General features: G+C 41.9%; 2 pseudogenes; one reads left to right on the top strand and one right to left on the bottom strand.

Moving 5' to 3' along the window:
• Positions 1-220: 220 nt before the first annotated feature.
• On the bottom strand, positions 221-339 carry LOC148513585 (5S ribosomal RNA; annotated as a pseudogene).
• A 3,848-nt stretch (positions 340-4,187) lies between these two features.
• On the top strand, positions 4,188-4,306 carry LOC148513584 (5S ribosomal RNA; annotated as a pseudogene).
• The last annotated feature ends 12,621 nt before the right edge of the window (positions 4,307-16,927 follow it).

Here is a 16,927-nt window from a genome sequence, read left to right as displayed (position 1 = left end):
ATAACTTTTATTAATTATCATCATAATAAAATACATACCAGGTACATACAAAAATTTAGTAGGCGAAAATATTATTGACAATTCCTGCAAGGTACCCCACACATACAATTACGGGTTGAATGAATGTGCTTGAGTAAAATGGTGCAACAGATACCACTGATATTGGTATATAGGCTACACAGTGTGCAATCCTATGATCCCCATTAAACAGTACAATATTTGTCTACAGCACCTGGTATTCTTGAGTGGTCCCCCACATCAGTACTAACCAGGCCTATCACTGGATCGCTTCCAAGATCAGACGGGTTTGGGCATAATCAGTGAAGTATGGTTGTAGACCATCGCTACTGAAAATATATGGGGATTCACTTATACACACGGTCTGAGCCTATTATAAAATGTAGGACTATTCTCAACAGAGAGGTCCAATTAATAATTAGTTGCTTTCAAGACAAGTGATGCATAAGCATACCTTACTTGTGATGCAATAAATTGACATATATAGCATAAGCATATATAGATTGTAACTTTATAGAAAACATCACATAAGTAGCTTCACACAAATTTTACTCAGTTCCCAGTGTACATAGATAGGAACTTCTCATGGTAATAGGCCTGACAACACACATAAAGTACATGAATACTGAGAACAATCACCACATCGACATAGGGCATCAATATTATATATGTATAATTGTGATGATTGCTTAAAACTTTATCCAAATAGCTCCTAACTAATTCAACAATCTCTCTAAATAGATCTATCTTAATTGGAATGCTCAAAATTCCTATTTATGCTGCAGATGAAACAGAAAAGTACTCTCAAAAACCGGGTACATAATACATAAGAAAAGATCCCAAAGGATACATACAATTGGCAGCCATAAAGGAGAGACCAGCTATATCACAGCAATAAGTTTATATCCAGCTCCAAATAACAGACAAGAAGTAGGAAATAGCCATTGGAAAAAAGAAATGACAGGCTAAGACTTGATAGGTTTCACCGGCTGACCAGACATATTAGTCTGTCAGCCTGTATACATTACCAGTGTGGGGTAAAGTTGGAACCCGGTCCATGCACTGACTGGGTTCTCCTTAACATCAGCAGAGTGTCATGTGAAGAAAGAGAGGACGCGCGTTTCGCCCGCATTGAGGCTTGATCACCTCGTGTAATAATAGAGTAGATAGGAGTCTATTTAAGCGTGTATAAAATACACGTCACTTACCCGCGACTCGGGTCACGGCTCACCGCTTGTGCCGATAGTCACAAGGCAATGCAGTCTCCCACGGTCTAAACTCCATTCTATTGGTTATAATTAGACTCGTGATGGAGTGGGCCAATCAAATAGTCCCTATTAGATGAATTGCCTATTGGGATATGTAGTTCAAACAGACTAACCAAAAAGATTAAATTTTCATAAAATAGCGCTGGTAATCACATATTAATCAAGCGAGCAATCTATACAATCCTATTATATTGGATCATGCTAATTCAATCCAGAGACCATAATGAATACATAGGATACAGTATATTACCATATTTAATGATAGTAAAAAAACGTAGTATATTCCTATAAGTAAAGCGGAGTTTGTATGTCATACTATACATATAGACTGATACTCATAAATATTCAATAGAACAAAATAATAAAACAATATAAGATCCTTAGCTATCAAGAAATGCAATGAAGTTTAATCACGCATGGCATAATGATAATGTATTTACAGATAAAAGAAATAAAATTAATAATCAAAGTGCTAATATTAATTAAAATTACTAATAAATGACAATAGAGTTATCAATTGAAAACATATAATCAATAAGTGACATATAACGCATTGGTAATGGATATATATTCGAAGATCACAGTGAGCACAATAAAAAGTGAATATTAATATGATGGTACAAAATACCAATAAGATTATTATAAATAGAGTGTACCATTGTAAGTGAAAGGAAAATGTGACAAAAAATTTTTTTTAAAAACCAACATTAAGGTGTAATGTTAAAATTGTGACTAAGTGAGTAATTAATATTATATTAAGATACCATGACATGGTAATTATATAAAATATAAAATACTGTGCACATCATAAATATAGAATATACAATAGGTGATAATATTATAAAGTGCATTAATAAAAGAAAAATACATTATAGGATGCAAAAAATTAAGCATGACTACAAAAATACACTGAAATTAATGTATTCATTCATTCCTCTAGGAGATAAAGCTCCTAATTTGAATGTCCAGTAGCTTTCACGTTTCATTAATTGTTGCATGAGATCGCCGCCGCGGATCCCCAACAATACTTTTTCTAGGCCAAAAATACGCAAATCATTAGGATTGTCCTTATGGTATAAATGAAAATGTCTTGCGACTGAGGTAAGTTTCTTAAATTTCGCAAGATCAAGTTGAGCATTCCTAATAGTCCCAACGTGTTCCAAGATGCGTTGTCTAAATTGCCTTGTTGTAATCCCTACATATTTCATATCACAGGTACACGTCAAGCAGTACACAACCCCAGTAGTACTACAGTTAATAAAATCTTTAATCAGAGTAGTATTACCATATTTATCTTGGACCCTATTGCATTTTGCCATATACTGGCATGCTTTGCATGTCCCGCATGGAAATGAGCCATATATTGTATTATCCTTCTTAGGGAATTTAATATAATGGCTCTGGACAAGATTGTCACGTAAGTTCCTAGATCTTCGCCAGCCCATTGCAACTTTAGTGCCTAATATTTTAGACAAATCTTCATCCAATAGTAAGATGGACCAATGTCTCTGAATGATATCCTGAATGGTCCTCCATTCCCTACTAAAGTTACCGATAAACCGTACAATTTCAGTTTCTTTATTGGTTCTTTTACCTCCAGGGTGATATTCCTCTTCTTTAAAGATCATCGCTTCCCTTTGAATAGAGGAAATACTAGCCTTTGTTTTTTTAATACTTCTCTTACTGTATCCTCTTTCTAACAGACGTTCGGAAAGTTCAAAGCTTTTCGTCTTATATGTTGATTCCTCTGAACAATTTCGTTTAAGACGCAGGAATTCGCCTTTGGGTAAATTTTCCACCGTCGGCGGAAAGTGTGCGCTTGTCTGGTGTAAGAGACTGTTCGTCGCTGTTGTTTTACGAAAGAGTTCAGTATGGATCACACCTTCAAGAGTTTTATAGATTTTAAGATCTAAAAATGATACCCACTCACGACTATATTGGAAGGTCAATCTTATGTTGAGATCATTGTTATTTAGCTCCTGAATGAACTCCAACAATAAGTTCTCCTCACCCTCCCAGATCATAAAAATGTCATCTATATAGCGCCACCACCCGCCAACAAATTGGGTATATTTGTCCATCATATCACCAAAAACAAATTCCCGCTCCCACCTGCCCAAGAAGAGGTTGGCATACGTGGGGGCACAGGCTGCCCCCATTGCCGTCCCTCTCGTCTGCAGGTAGAAGCGGTCTCCGAACGTAAAGTAGTTTTTGGTCAGAATAAATCTGAGAATGTCCAGTAGAAATTTATGGAAGTCACATGGTTCCTCCATTTGAAGAAAATAAGCAACTGCTTCAATCCCAATCTCATGTCCAATGCAAGTGTATAAACTTATTGCTGTGATATAGCTGGTCTCTCCTTTATGGCTGCCAATTGTATGTATCCTTTGGGATCTTTTCTTATGTATTATGTACCCGGTTTTTGAGAGTACTTTTCTGTTTCATCTGCAGCATAAATAGGAATTTTGAGCATTCCAATTAAGATAGATCTATTTAGAGAGATTGTTGAATTAGTTAGGAGCTATTTGGATAAAGTTTTAAGCAATCATCACAATTATACATATATAATATTGATGCCCTATGTCGATGTGGTGATTGTTCTCAGTATTCATGTACTTTATGTGTGTTGTCAGGCCTATTACCATGAGAAGTTCCTATCTATGTACACTGGGAACTGAGTAAAATTTGTGTGAAGCTACTTATGTGATGTTTTCTATAAAGTTACAATCTATATATGCTTATGCTATATATGTCAATTTATTGCATCACAAGTAAGGTATGCTTATGCATCACTTGTCTTGAAAGCAACTAATTATTAATTGGACCTCTCTGTTGAGAATAGTCCTACATTTTATAATAGGCTCAGACCGTGTGTATCCCCATATATTTTCAGTAGCGATGGTCTACAACCATACTTCACTGATTATGCCCAAACCCGTCTGATCTTGGAAGCGATCCAGTGATAGGCCTGGTTAGTACTGATGTGGGGGACCACTCAAGAATACCAGGTGCTGTAGACAAATATTGTACTGTTTAATGGGGATCATAGGATTGCACACTGTGTAGCCTATATACCAATATCAGTGGTATCTGTTGCACCATTTTACTCAAGCACATTCATTCAACCCGTAATTGTATGTGTGGGGTACCTTGCAGGAATTGTCAATAATATTTTCGCCTACTAAATTTTTGTATGTACCTGGTATGTATTTTATTATGATGATAATTAATAAAAGTTATATTTTACTTTATCAATAAGAATTCATATAAAGTGTGCCCCTAGAACAGCCTCACTTTTTCTTTTGTTAGTCAATCTGTCATATTTTGGCTGTGGGAGCACCACCAACACTAATATGTAATGTACAAATCATTCGTGGATGTAGATGGTTGGTTATAGTAATTCTAGTATTGGTTCTGTGCGGAATCCTCCCTGTTCGCTGTTAACCTATTTTACATCATGAGAGGCACAAGATGCCTCACTGACAGTTGCAGAACCACCACTCAGAAATAAAGGGCAAAGCCTGAGTCTTTCACGTGTGGTGAATGGTCTGTTGGCAATTTTCTGTTTCTCTGCAATAGTAGTAGTCTTTAGAGGTTTTTTTTTTGTCTTTACCCCTGTGAAATCTAATTTTTTTGATTTCAGGTTCCCTAAGTTTTTAAAGCCTCTACGCCCTTGAGCATCAGCTTTAGATGAAAGTGATGGACTTCCAGCCGCTGCAATGCTAGCATTTACATGTTGTTTCTGCTCTCCTCTCGGTTCATTCTCGTGATCCATATTAATTTATCACTATGAACTGGAGTCACGGAGCTTGTATACACACAGTGGGCTATGCCCTATCACGGAGCTTATATAATAGACACAGTGGGCTATGCCTTGTCACGGAGCTTGTATAATAGACACAGTGGGCTATGCCCTGTCACGGAGCTTGTATAATACACTCAGTGGGCTTATGCCCTGTCACAGAGCTTGTATAATACTCAGTGGGCTTATGCCCTGTCACAGAGCTTGTATACTCAGTGGGCTTATGCCCTGTCACGGAGCTTGTATAATACACTCAGTGGGCTATGCCCTGTCACGGAGCTTGTATACACACAGTGGGCTATTCCCTGTCACGGAGCTTATATAATAGACACAGTGGGCTATACCCTGTCACGGAGCTTGTATAATACACTCAGTGGGCTATGCCCTGTCACGGAGCTTGTATAATACTCAGTGGGCTTATGCCCTGTCACGGAGCTTGTATAATACACTCAGTGGGCTATGCCCTATCACAGAGCTTGTATAATACACTCAGTGGGCTTATGCCCTGTCACTGAGCTTGTATAAGAGACACAGTGGGCTATTCCCTGTCACAGAGCTTGTATAATACACTCAGTGGGCTTATGCCCTGTCACAGAGCTTGTATAATACTCAGTGGGCTTATGCCCTGTCACAGAGCTTGTATAATACTCAGTGGGCTTATGCCCTGTCACAGAGCTTGTATACTCAGTGGGCTTATGCCCTGTCACGGAGCTTGTATAATACACTCAGTGGGCTATGCCCTGTCACGGAGCTTGTATACACACAGTGGGCTATTCCCTGTCATGGAGCTTATATAATAGACACAGTGGGCTATACCCTGTCACGGAGCTTGTATAATACACTCAGTGGGCTATGCCCTGTCACGGAGCTTGTATAATACTCAGTGGGCTTATGCCCTGTCACGGAGCTTGTATAATACACTCAGTGGGCTATGCCCTATCACAGAGCTTGTATAATACACTCAGTGGGCTTATGCCCTGTCACTGAGCTTGTATAAGAGACACAGTGGGCTATTCCCTGTCACAGAGCTTGTATAATACACTCAGTGGGCTTATGCCCTGTCATGGAGCTTGTATAATACACTCAGTGGGCTTATGCCCTGTCATGGAGCTTGTATAATAGACACAGTGGGCTTATGCCCTGTCACGGAGTTAGTATAATACTCAGTTGGCTTATGCCCTGTCACGGAGCTTGTATAATACACTCAGTGGGCTATGCCCTGTCACAGAGCTTGTATAATACACACAGTGGGCTTATGCCCTATCACGAGCTTGTATAATAGACACAGTGGGCTATACCCTGTCACGGAGCTTGTATAAACCACTCAGTGGGCTTATGCCCTGTCACGGAGCTTGTATAATACTCAGTGGGCTTATGCCCTGTCACGGAGCTTATATAATACACTCAGTGGGCTATGCCCTGTCACGGAGCTTGTATACACTCAGTGGGCTATGCCCTGTCACGGAGCTTGTATAATACACTCAGTGGGCTATGCACTGTCACGGAGCTTGAATACACTCAGTGGGCTTATGCCCTGTCACGGAGCTTGTATAATACACAAAGTGGGCTTATGCCCTTTCACGGAGCTTGTATAATACACTCAGTGGGCTTATGCCCTGTCACAGAGCTTGTATAATACACTCAGTGGGCTTATGCCCTGTCACGGAGCTTGTGTAATACTCAGTGGGCTTATACCCTGTCACGGAGCTTGTATAATACACTCAGTGGGCTTATGCCCTGTCACGGAGCTTGTATAATACACTCAGTGGGCTTATGCCCTGTCACAGAGCTTGTATAATACACTCAGTGGGCTATGCCCTGTCACAGAGCTTGTATAATACACACACTGGGCTTATGCCCTGTCGCAGAGCTTGTATAATAGACACAGTGGGCTTATGCCCTGTCACGGAGCTTGTATAATACACTCAGTGGGCTATGCCCTGTCACTGAGCTTGTATAAGAGACACAGTGGGCTATTCCCTGTCACAGAGCTTGCATAATACACTCAGTGGGCTTATGCCCTGTCATGGAGCTTGTATAATACACTCAGTGGGCTTATGCCCTGTCATGGAGCTTGTATAATAGACACAGTGGGCTTATGCCCTGTCACAGAGTTAGTATAATACTCAGTTGGCTTATGCCCTGTCACGGAGCTTGTATAATACACTCAGTGGGCTATGCCCTGTCACAGAGCTTGTATAATACACACAGTGGGCTTATGCCCTATCACGGAGCTTGTATAATAGACACAGTGGGCTATACCCTGTCACGGAGCTTGTATAAACCACTCAGTGGGCTTATGCCCTGTCACGGAGCTTGTATAATACTCAGTGGGCTTATGCCCTGTCACGGAGCTTATATAATACACTCAGTGGGCTATGCCCTGTCGCGGAGCTTGTATAAACTCAGTGGGCTTATGCCCTGTCACGGAGCTTGTATAATACACTCAGTGGGCTATGCACTGTCACGGAGCTTGAATACACTCAGTGGGCTTATGCCCTGTCACGGAGCTTGTATAATACACACAGTGGGCTTATGCCCTTTCACGGAGCTTGTATAATACACTCAGTGGGCTTATGCCCTGTCACAGAGCTTGTATAATACACTCAGTGGGCTTATGCCCTGTCACGGAGCTTGTGTAATACTCAGTGGGCTTATACCCTGTCACGGAGCTTGTATAATACACACAGTGGGCTTATGCCCTGTCACGGAGCTTGTATAATACACTCAGTGGGCTTATGCCCTGTCACGGAGCTTGTATAATACTCAGTGGGCTTATGCCCTGTCACAGAGCTTGTATAATACACTCAGTGGGCTATGCCCTGTCACAGAGCTTGTACAATACACACAGTGGGCTTATACCCTATCACGGAGCTTGTATAATACACTCAGTGGGCTTATGCCCTGTCACGGAGCTTGTATAATAGACACAGTGGGCTATGCCCTATCACGGAGCTTGTATAATACTCAGTGGGCTTATGCCCTGTCACGGAGCTTGTATGATACACTCAATGGGCTATGCCCTGTCACGGAGCTTGTATAATACTATCAGTGGGCTATGCCCTGTCACGGAGCTTGTATAATACACACAGTGGGCTTATGCCCTGTCACGGAGCTTGTATAATACACTCAGTGGGCTTATGCCCTGTCACGGAGCTTGTATAATACTCAGTGGGCTTATGCCCTGTCACAGAGCTTGTATAATACACTCAGTGGGCTATGCCCTGTCACAGAGCTTGTACAATACACACAGTGGGCTTATGCCCTGTCACGGAGCTTGTATAATAGACACAGTGGGCTTATGCCTTGTCACGGAGCTTGTATAATACTCAGTGGGCTTATGCCCTGTCACAGAGCTTGTATAATACACTCAGTGGGCTATGCCCTGTCACGGAGCTTGTATACACTCAGTGGGCTTATGCCCTGTCACGGAGCTTGTATAATACACTCAGTGGGCTATGCCCTTTCACGGAGCTTGTATAATTCTCAGTGGGCTTATGCCCTGTCACGGAGCTTGTAAAATACACTCAGTGGGCTATGCCCTGTCACGGAGCTTGTATACACTCAGTGGGCTATGCCCTGTCACGGAGCTTGTATACACTCAGTGGGCTAAGCCCAGTCACAGAGCTTGTATAATACACTCAGTGGGCTTATGCCCTGTCACGGAGCTTGTATAATACACTCAGTGGGCTATGCCCTGTCACGGAGCTTGTATATACTCAGTGGGCTTATGCCCTGTCACGGAGCTTGTATAATACACTCAGTGGGCTATGCCCTGTCATGGAGTTTGTATACACTCATTGGGCTTATGCCCTGTCACGGAGCTTGTATAATACACTCAGTGGGCTATGCCCTGTCACGGAGCTTGTATAATACTCAGTGGGCTTATGCCCTGTCACGGTGCTTGTATAATACACTCAGTGGGCTTATGCCCTGTCACGGAGCTTGTATACACTCAGTGGGCTATGCCCTGTCACGGAGCTTGTATAATACTCAGTGGGCTATGCCCTGTCACGGAGCTTGTATAATACTCATTGGGCTTATGCCCTGTCACGTAGCTTGTATAATACACTCAGTGGGCTATGCCCTGTCACGGAGCTTGTATACACTCAGTGGGCTATGCACTGTCACGGTGCTTGTATAATACATTCAGTGGGCTTATGCCCTTTTACGGAGCTTGTATAATACACTCAGTGGGCTAATGCCCTGTCACAGAGCTTGTATAATACACTCAGTGGGCTATACCCTGTCACGGAGCTTGTATAATACAGTACACATACACACAGTGGGCTTATTATGCCCAGTCACGGAGCACACACAATGGGCTTATGCCCAGTAAAGTCACAGAGGTTATTTTTTTGATAATATATATAATTATATATATTAATTAATGCCAGCGGCAAGAACACTGTCTACTCTGTTTAACTCTAGTCTCCAGTCTAATCTAACACTAGCAGTCTAGCACAGTGCACGCACTACCACTAACCGCGTGACACGTGAAATGGCGCCGACTGCCGGGCGCTGCGCCTTTTATAGAGGCCGAACGTCAGGTCTCGCGAGAATCCAACGCCAGACGGGTGACGTTTGGCCTTGAGGTGGAATCCGAGTCAGGCGGGAACACCCGAACTTGCGTTCGGGTGGACTCGGATTGCACCTGTTCGGAGCGGTTCGGATTCCTCAGAATCCGAACCGCTCATCACTAGTTAATACTTCAGTTATTGCACAGTATGTAATGTTTTGTAGATTATTCTGCTCAGTAATACACAGGTTATGATACATAATAATGTCATATAGTGCCTTTACTTGTTTTTCCTTTATTTTCTAATTACCTGCTGGACCTCTCATTTGAATCCTTTATTGCTAGAATATGGGTATTTTAATGATTTTTTTTATATTTGCCTTAGCTTGTAACACTTAATTAAGTGTCCATTACAGGAAGCTAGAGTTCATCCTGTTATTGGGTTTTTTCCATGGTCTTAATTTCCTCTTAAAAGGCCGGTGCTTCAAGACATCATGGTTTGAACAACAAACCAGCTGCGTTCCTTCATTACTGTAATTGATGGCAAAAGCATTAATGATATTATTTAGTGTTACAGCACTGAAGTGTTACTGCGGGGGCAGTAGGAGTGGGTCATTTGCAGTGTAGATACGTTTCTCCAAACAAAAGGTATTTGATTATAGAAAGTGCTCTACATTATGAGGATTTTGTTGTTACTTAGTAATTATTGTCAGACACCAGATGAGGCTGATAATAACTTTTATTGTGCATTACCTACAATATTAATATTATTATTTTATTATAATTACAATACTAAAAATTAACTTTTCACGTGGGGAATGCAAAGGTCAGAGGGTCCTGCTCGCCAGAGCTTACATTCTAAAGCAAATGGTCATGAGTGCAGGTAAGTAATGGGGGCATTTTAATATATGCACATTTATAGTTTGCATTTAATTATATTATTGATGGGTGCAACTTCAGCTGTGCAAGATCTGAATGAGCTGTCAGGAGCAAACAAACAAATTGATATGGATCTATTTCTAAAAAGATATTAAAGCGTAACAAAAATGTTTCAATTAAAAAAGTAAAGTAGAAAATTACTAATCATTCAGCAAATACACTGTGTTCAGGAAAGTTACAAGCCTCCCCACAAACCAGCCTGCCAAGGAGAACAAGCAATTAGTGCCTATTCTTTCTGTTTTTCGCTCTAATGATCTTAATTGCTGTGTGGAAGTTTCCATCTTATCACTTTTCATAATGAAGGAAAGATAATCACAAAATATTTAAATGAGTGTTTACTTTGCTGGCAAAGAAAGGTGAGTAGTTGTGTGCATACGTTATTAAACATAGGCTTTTAATTACTGTATACATTTTTATTTTACATAGAGTATATTTTGTGACATTTTGGGTCAAGTGTATTAGCTTGCGATCTTCAGCTGCTGCTAGTCCCCGCCATATTTTTAAAGCGGCAATCATTTTAAAGGGTAAACCAGCTTGGTTTAGCCTTTAAACTAAATGCCCCTTTTAAAAATACGGGGAGACTCGCATAAATCCCTGCAGCAGCTGAAGATCGCAAGCTAATACACTTAATACATTTATCCTGTTATATCTTAAATGGTAGGACAAGGCAAAAAAGAGTGGTGAGTATAGATAGTAACATGCTAAGGTGCTTTAATTACTGATTTCTTTTTTTATTAATTTCTGAATGTATGATAGAGAGCCTTGATATTAACTTAATAGCGACCTCATATAACACATAGACCTCCTCCCCATCATTACATTATATTATTACATCATTACATTACATTAAAATCATTTAATAAAGAGAGCCCACATTGTATTATTAGATACTGTACTACAGGGCCGGATTAACGGGAGGGGGGGGGATGACTGGGCAGTTGCCCCGGGGCACACAGGGTCGATGTGACCATGCTGAAAACAGGTGCCCGGTGGCACCTAATAGTAAGGCCCCACATTACATTAATAGCCCCACTACATTATCACAATACCCCCACATTTCCATGAATACACCAACACAACACCTACTAGCTACTTTGTAGATGATATATTGTTTAGGCAGGCTAACATAAAGAACGTGCAATAGATTTTTGGCTGTGCTGCCATTGTGATTGTCTTTAGCTCTGTTTACCATGATAGTTATAATTATTTCCTGAAAGCCGCTATTCTTCTGTCAGAGCCTATAATAAGGTGCGTACACACGGGACGATTTGTTCCATGAACGAAATCGTCCCATGTGCCCCGGCAGGGGTGTGCTCAGTGTTGTTAACAACACTGAGCACAAACACTGAACGGAATCAAGAACGATTTCGTTCAGTGCCGGGCTCCCTCCCTCATCCCCGAACTGCAAATGGGAGCGCGCATTTTTTCTCATCGTTGGTGTCACCTCTGGTTTCTTGACTGGTCAACAAGCTCTAAACCCAAACTCTGCAAGGTGCCTCTGAACAGTATGTACAGAAACATTAGCTCCTGCTTCCTTCCACATCATCATCATCACACGTTTGGCTGGCAATGTTTGGTTCTCAGTTGCGATTTTCTTGAGCAATCTGTCCTGTCTGGGTGTAGTTTCACAACTGATTTTTCGTCGTTAACGATGTCTTTTGCCATCCGTACATGCAGGCCAATCTGACGATATCGTCAAGAATTGCCTGTTCAGAGATGTGGCAGGATGACTTCACTAAAAGATATCTTTAAAGACATCTATCAGTGTGTATACCCAATATCGTTTGTCCTGCACTACAGACAGTTCAAGAGAAATCTTTCACCAATATCGTCCATACAGCACATTGTCCCATGTGTATGAGCCTTAAGTGTCATTTTTCTAACACAACCTGTAAACTGTGCAGTGCCTACACTGATAGATATATCGTTCAGCGTAGGCACCCTCCCTCATCCCCAAACATGCCCAATCTGTCGTTATCGGCAGATTGACCGGCATGTTCAGACGATGATTGACGTCGAAAACGACCAGCGGGAGCGCGCATCGCTGATCGTTTCCGACATTTTCATGCCAGACTTGTGCACAATTAATGAGCGGTTGAACGATAACTATGTCATTATCGTTCAATCGCTCTGTTTAATCGGCAAGTGGATGTGCGCCTTTAGAGAGAAACTGATGGGCAAGAGAGAAACAGGGGCAGTTGAGCGAGAGGGGGAAAGAAAGCAATTCAGAAATGAGATAGAGGGGAAGAGAAAAAGGATCAAGAAAGAGGGGGCGAGAAAAACAGATGGGTGGGTGGGAGAGAGAGAGAGATTCAGGAACAGCTAGCTGAAATATGTACATCAATAAATAACCATAAACAATTTGTGTCTAAGGAAAAATCCAACCTAGAAATATGCCTGATTATATGCAACTGTCACTCTGACGTTTCCATTTACTAACAACAAACAAACCTTCAAATGCATATTCACTATTTTAGGAGAGAATTGCTAAGTGCCGCCTTTCAGAATATATTTCCCTGTGCCAGAAGGGTGGGTAACAGACACACTGAAGTTTAATGATCACCTCCCGAATTCCTCTGTCAGAGATAGAGCGCACACACAGGACAGTAAATGGGATTCCAGCATTCAGAAGATAAGTAGGAATTGCAAACTGATAATACATAACACAGGCGCAGACAGTTATAGATCATGTAAAAATGAAATTCTAAATACCTTATCAAAGTAATTGGGTTTCACACAAAGATTCAATCACTTTTAAATTAAAAAGTTGTTTTGCCCCAAAATCAATCGTCTGCTATTTTATGCCGTGTCTCCCTGTATTAGAGTACATCAGCTAACAGGCCTTATGTGTTTGCTAATTGCACATTATGTCCAATCTGTCAGATTTAGAAATCATAAAATAAAATATAGATATTTCCATTGTGTTACTGAGTTGCAGCTCTTATATATATATTTTTTTTCTTTCTTTATTCATTGGGGTAATAAAGGGGAAGTTTAAAAAATGTCGACATGGATGTATTGCTGACATTCGTAATGTCGACATTTTGACTGTCTGCATAAGGTCCATGTTGACATTCAGACCATGTCGAAATTCTGGTATTAACAATCTGAATATCGACATTTAGACTATGGGCCCCATTCATAGACGGAAGCAATGGCGATTACATATGCAGATCGAGCGTTTGCCATCGCACACGCGTATAAGCCGCACTGCGTGTGCGCATCGATCGCATGGCAATTACGGACACATCCACCGCAAAGTGAGTGACTGGCTGTCAGTGTTTGGGGGTGGTGGTCAGAAAAACTATGGTGCGTCTGACCGTTTAAAAGCCGTTACATGGGCGTGCATAAATTAACCACTGAGATTGCATATGTAGCATAAGAGCCCTATGCGTGTCAGGAGAGCTGCCAAGTCTACGGCTGGTCAGACCTTCCGCAAGGGCAAGATGGCCGCTCAATGTGCGTCGATGTTACCAATATTTACGCGGGTAAGCGACGTTGTACGCAGATGAGAAGGCAGCAGTGGGTATCCCTATGCTCGCGTGATCTTTGCAACCATTAGCGTTGCGTACGAAATTGCAGCTGCGATCGCATTATCGTCTGTCTCTGAATCAAATTCTATATACCTATCTTTATGTGATCTACAAAATAACTGAGTAATATTCCTTTTCCATGAATATCTAAGGGTTGGTACACACCTAAACGACCGGCTATCGTGCTGATGTTCAAGGCGATTCGCCTTCACCCCGGATAACGCATGATTGCCGGTACACACTTAAAAGATTTAATGAAAGATCACTGATCCGTCCTTCATTAAAATGTACAGCCTCACATGCGATATCACGGCCAATCACACGATATCACATGCGACCGCGGGAGCGCGCAAATCAGGCATAGACACTGCGCAATATGCCCGATTTGTTGTTATGATTTGACCAAATCGTGCCGATATCGTCCTGGTGTGTATGCACCCTAACAGTTCTCAGTATATACAAACACTGCCATATCCTGTGAATGTCTCTCATGATGGGGGGGAGGAATTTACAAAAGTCACAACTTGTACGGTCTATCAGATCTTATATTTCCAGCCTGCTCTTATAGGGTTCATGTACATGAATACACTCTCCCTCCTATCTGCGTATTTCTTAGCAGGTAGGGTAAGGAAGTTAGTAGAAATGATGATGATGATGACATAATGATTCTTCTTTCACCTCCGACATGGTGCAATGTTCACGTCCAGTTATGCGGCTGCAGACGTGAGCAATCTTCCTCACTGACAGTTCTTTTAAATAACTCACCTGGAGGAACAGCCCACTAGTGCTCCATGTTTCCATAGGTGCTCAGTATCCCAAGGCTCCAACATCCCTCACTTGACCCTACACTGCAATGTTGGAGGAAACTCAGGCATTTCTCCCATTTCACCCCTGGCACGCTCCACTCACCCCCATTTTGTCCAACACTGATTTTTTTTTTTTTTTCCCCCCTTGAGATTCCCCTTGACATATCTCTCATCTTGGTCTTCTGATGGTGTGCCCCGGCTCAGCCAGCTGGTAGACTCCAATGGATTTATGGATCTCCAGTGCTCTCTTGGCCTTCCCTCGCACTCCTTTTAGGTATATTTCGCCCCCTGCATACACCCATGCATGGCACACAGAGTTGGAAAGGAGTGCTCTGATGAACAGTGGTCTCAGGTATTTCGTTATACCCCCTGCTCGGTCAGTGTTCTGGAAATGCAATATAACATTCTTTCCAGATGGTACAATCTTAAGCAGATGTTCCCAGTGCTTTCTGATCTTTGTTGGCGTCGTGGCCTCACGCCTATACATTTGGTGGCATTGTCCGCTGTTGTCAAACTTGTGGCACACGGTGATGACACCTGCAGAAACAAGGGGGGGGTGGGTGGGTTCTAATTACCCGGGCCCGGGTTTGATGGAGGGGTCTGGCGGGGACCCAGGTTCAACGCCCTACCCTCCTGTCTCCCTCTCACCTGTCAGCAGCCTGTGTCTATACAGCCCAGCATACAGCATGTGCTGGGCTCCAGTAGGGCCAGGGAGGCTCCTGTCAGCTGTCAGTGCTGCAAACTTTTATTTTGTTTTAAAGGGGTCGTGGCCACGCCTTCCACGATTAGGCCAAACCCCCGAAAGTACCAGGACCCGCACCGACTCTCTACGGGCCTGAGTACAGTAGCCATAATAGACCTTCCGCTGGAGATAGCTCTCTACACCCACCGTCAGCCTCTCTGGTCACTACAGAGCAATTATAACGTTTCCTATCTTCTTTAAGTAAAATTCCCTTGATTGACCCTATAGGTTCCAAATATCAAATGGTATCTTTCATTCCCTCTTACCTGAGACAACGACCCTTCCCACTTTCTCCCCTATTCATTATCCCATGTATGTTATTCATCTCCCCATACCCCTATTCCAGCTTTTCTTGCCTACTCCCTCCCCCCTCCTTTTTTTATTTTATTTAATTTTATCTTAATGTGCTGTTGTATTTGTTGTCCGCTTATGTTCTATCGGCATAATTAGTACTGGTTCTCAATATTCAGTGTGCTTCCTGGTTTCTTGTATTCTTCATAACCAGATTTTAGGCTTATACTACAGTAATTATTTTCCCTGTTTGACCTGTTTATTCTTTATTTATGTCGAAGACGATATGTTATGTCATTTTTCATATTGTCTTAATAAGCACAGATTGCATAAGTATGCATCAAGCATGGGCTATGGGCTTCTTAATTCAGAATTCCCCTTGAGAGGTGCGCCCCCCCCCCACACTGCGGCTTTCACATGCACAGGCCGACAGCAATGCATTATACATCCCGGCCAGTGTGTTGTGTTTTTGTTTTATGCATGCACTAACAGGAGGGTTTATTCCCTCCATCTAACTCACAGAGCTGTCGTGATTACAGTGTGTGTGTTTACGTGTTTGTGTTGAGAAACCAATAGGTCTATGTACTAAGCCTTGGAGAGAGATAAGGTGGATGGAGATAAAGTACCAACCAATCAGCTCCTAACTGTCCTTTATCAAAAACCGCCTATAAAGAGACAGTTAGGAACTGATTGGTTGGTACCTTATCTCCATTCACTTTATCTCTCTTCAGGGCTTACTGTAGACCCCCAAGTAACCTGATTCCATGAAAACGGAATTGCACGATTGACTTTGGGACGTAATCTCTCTAAACAATAAAATCACTTTCCTCTACAGAAATCACCGCAATGTAGATCAGCTATTGAACACATCACACATGCAGCTCATTTGTATTCATTAACTCTCCTGTGTGCTAACCCACACACCAGCAGTAAATCCCATTATGAGAACATACACGGTAATCCAGGTAAAACTTAACAGGCAAAATATTGCATGAAGAACATAATGGAA

The sequence above is a fragment of the Taudactylus pleione genome, unplaced genomic scaffold (assembly GCF_031769625.1).
Source record: "Taudactylus pleione unplaced genomic scaffold, aTauple2 ptg000276l, whole genome shotgun sequence".
In the NCBI taxonomy this organism is placed as follows: domain Eukaryota; kingdom Metazoa; phylum Chordata; class Amphibia; order Anura; family Myobatrachidae; genus Taudactylus; species Taudactylus pleione.
The sequence above is the reverse complement of the archived record's forward strand: the minus strand, read 5'-3'. Positions and strand labels throughout refer to the sequence as shown.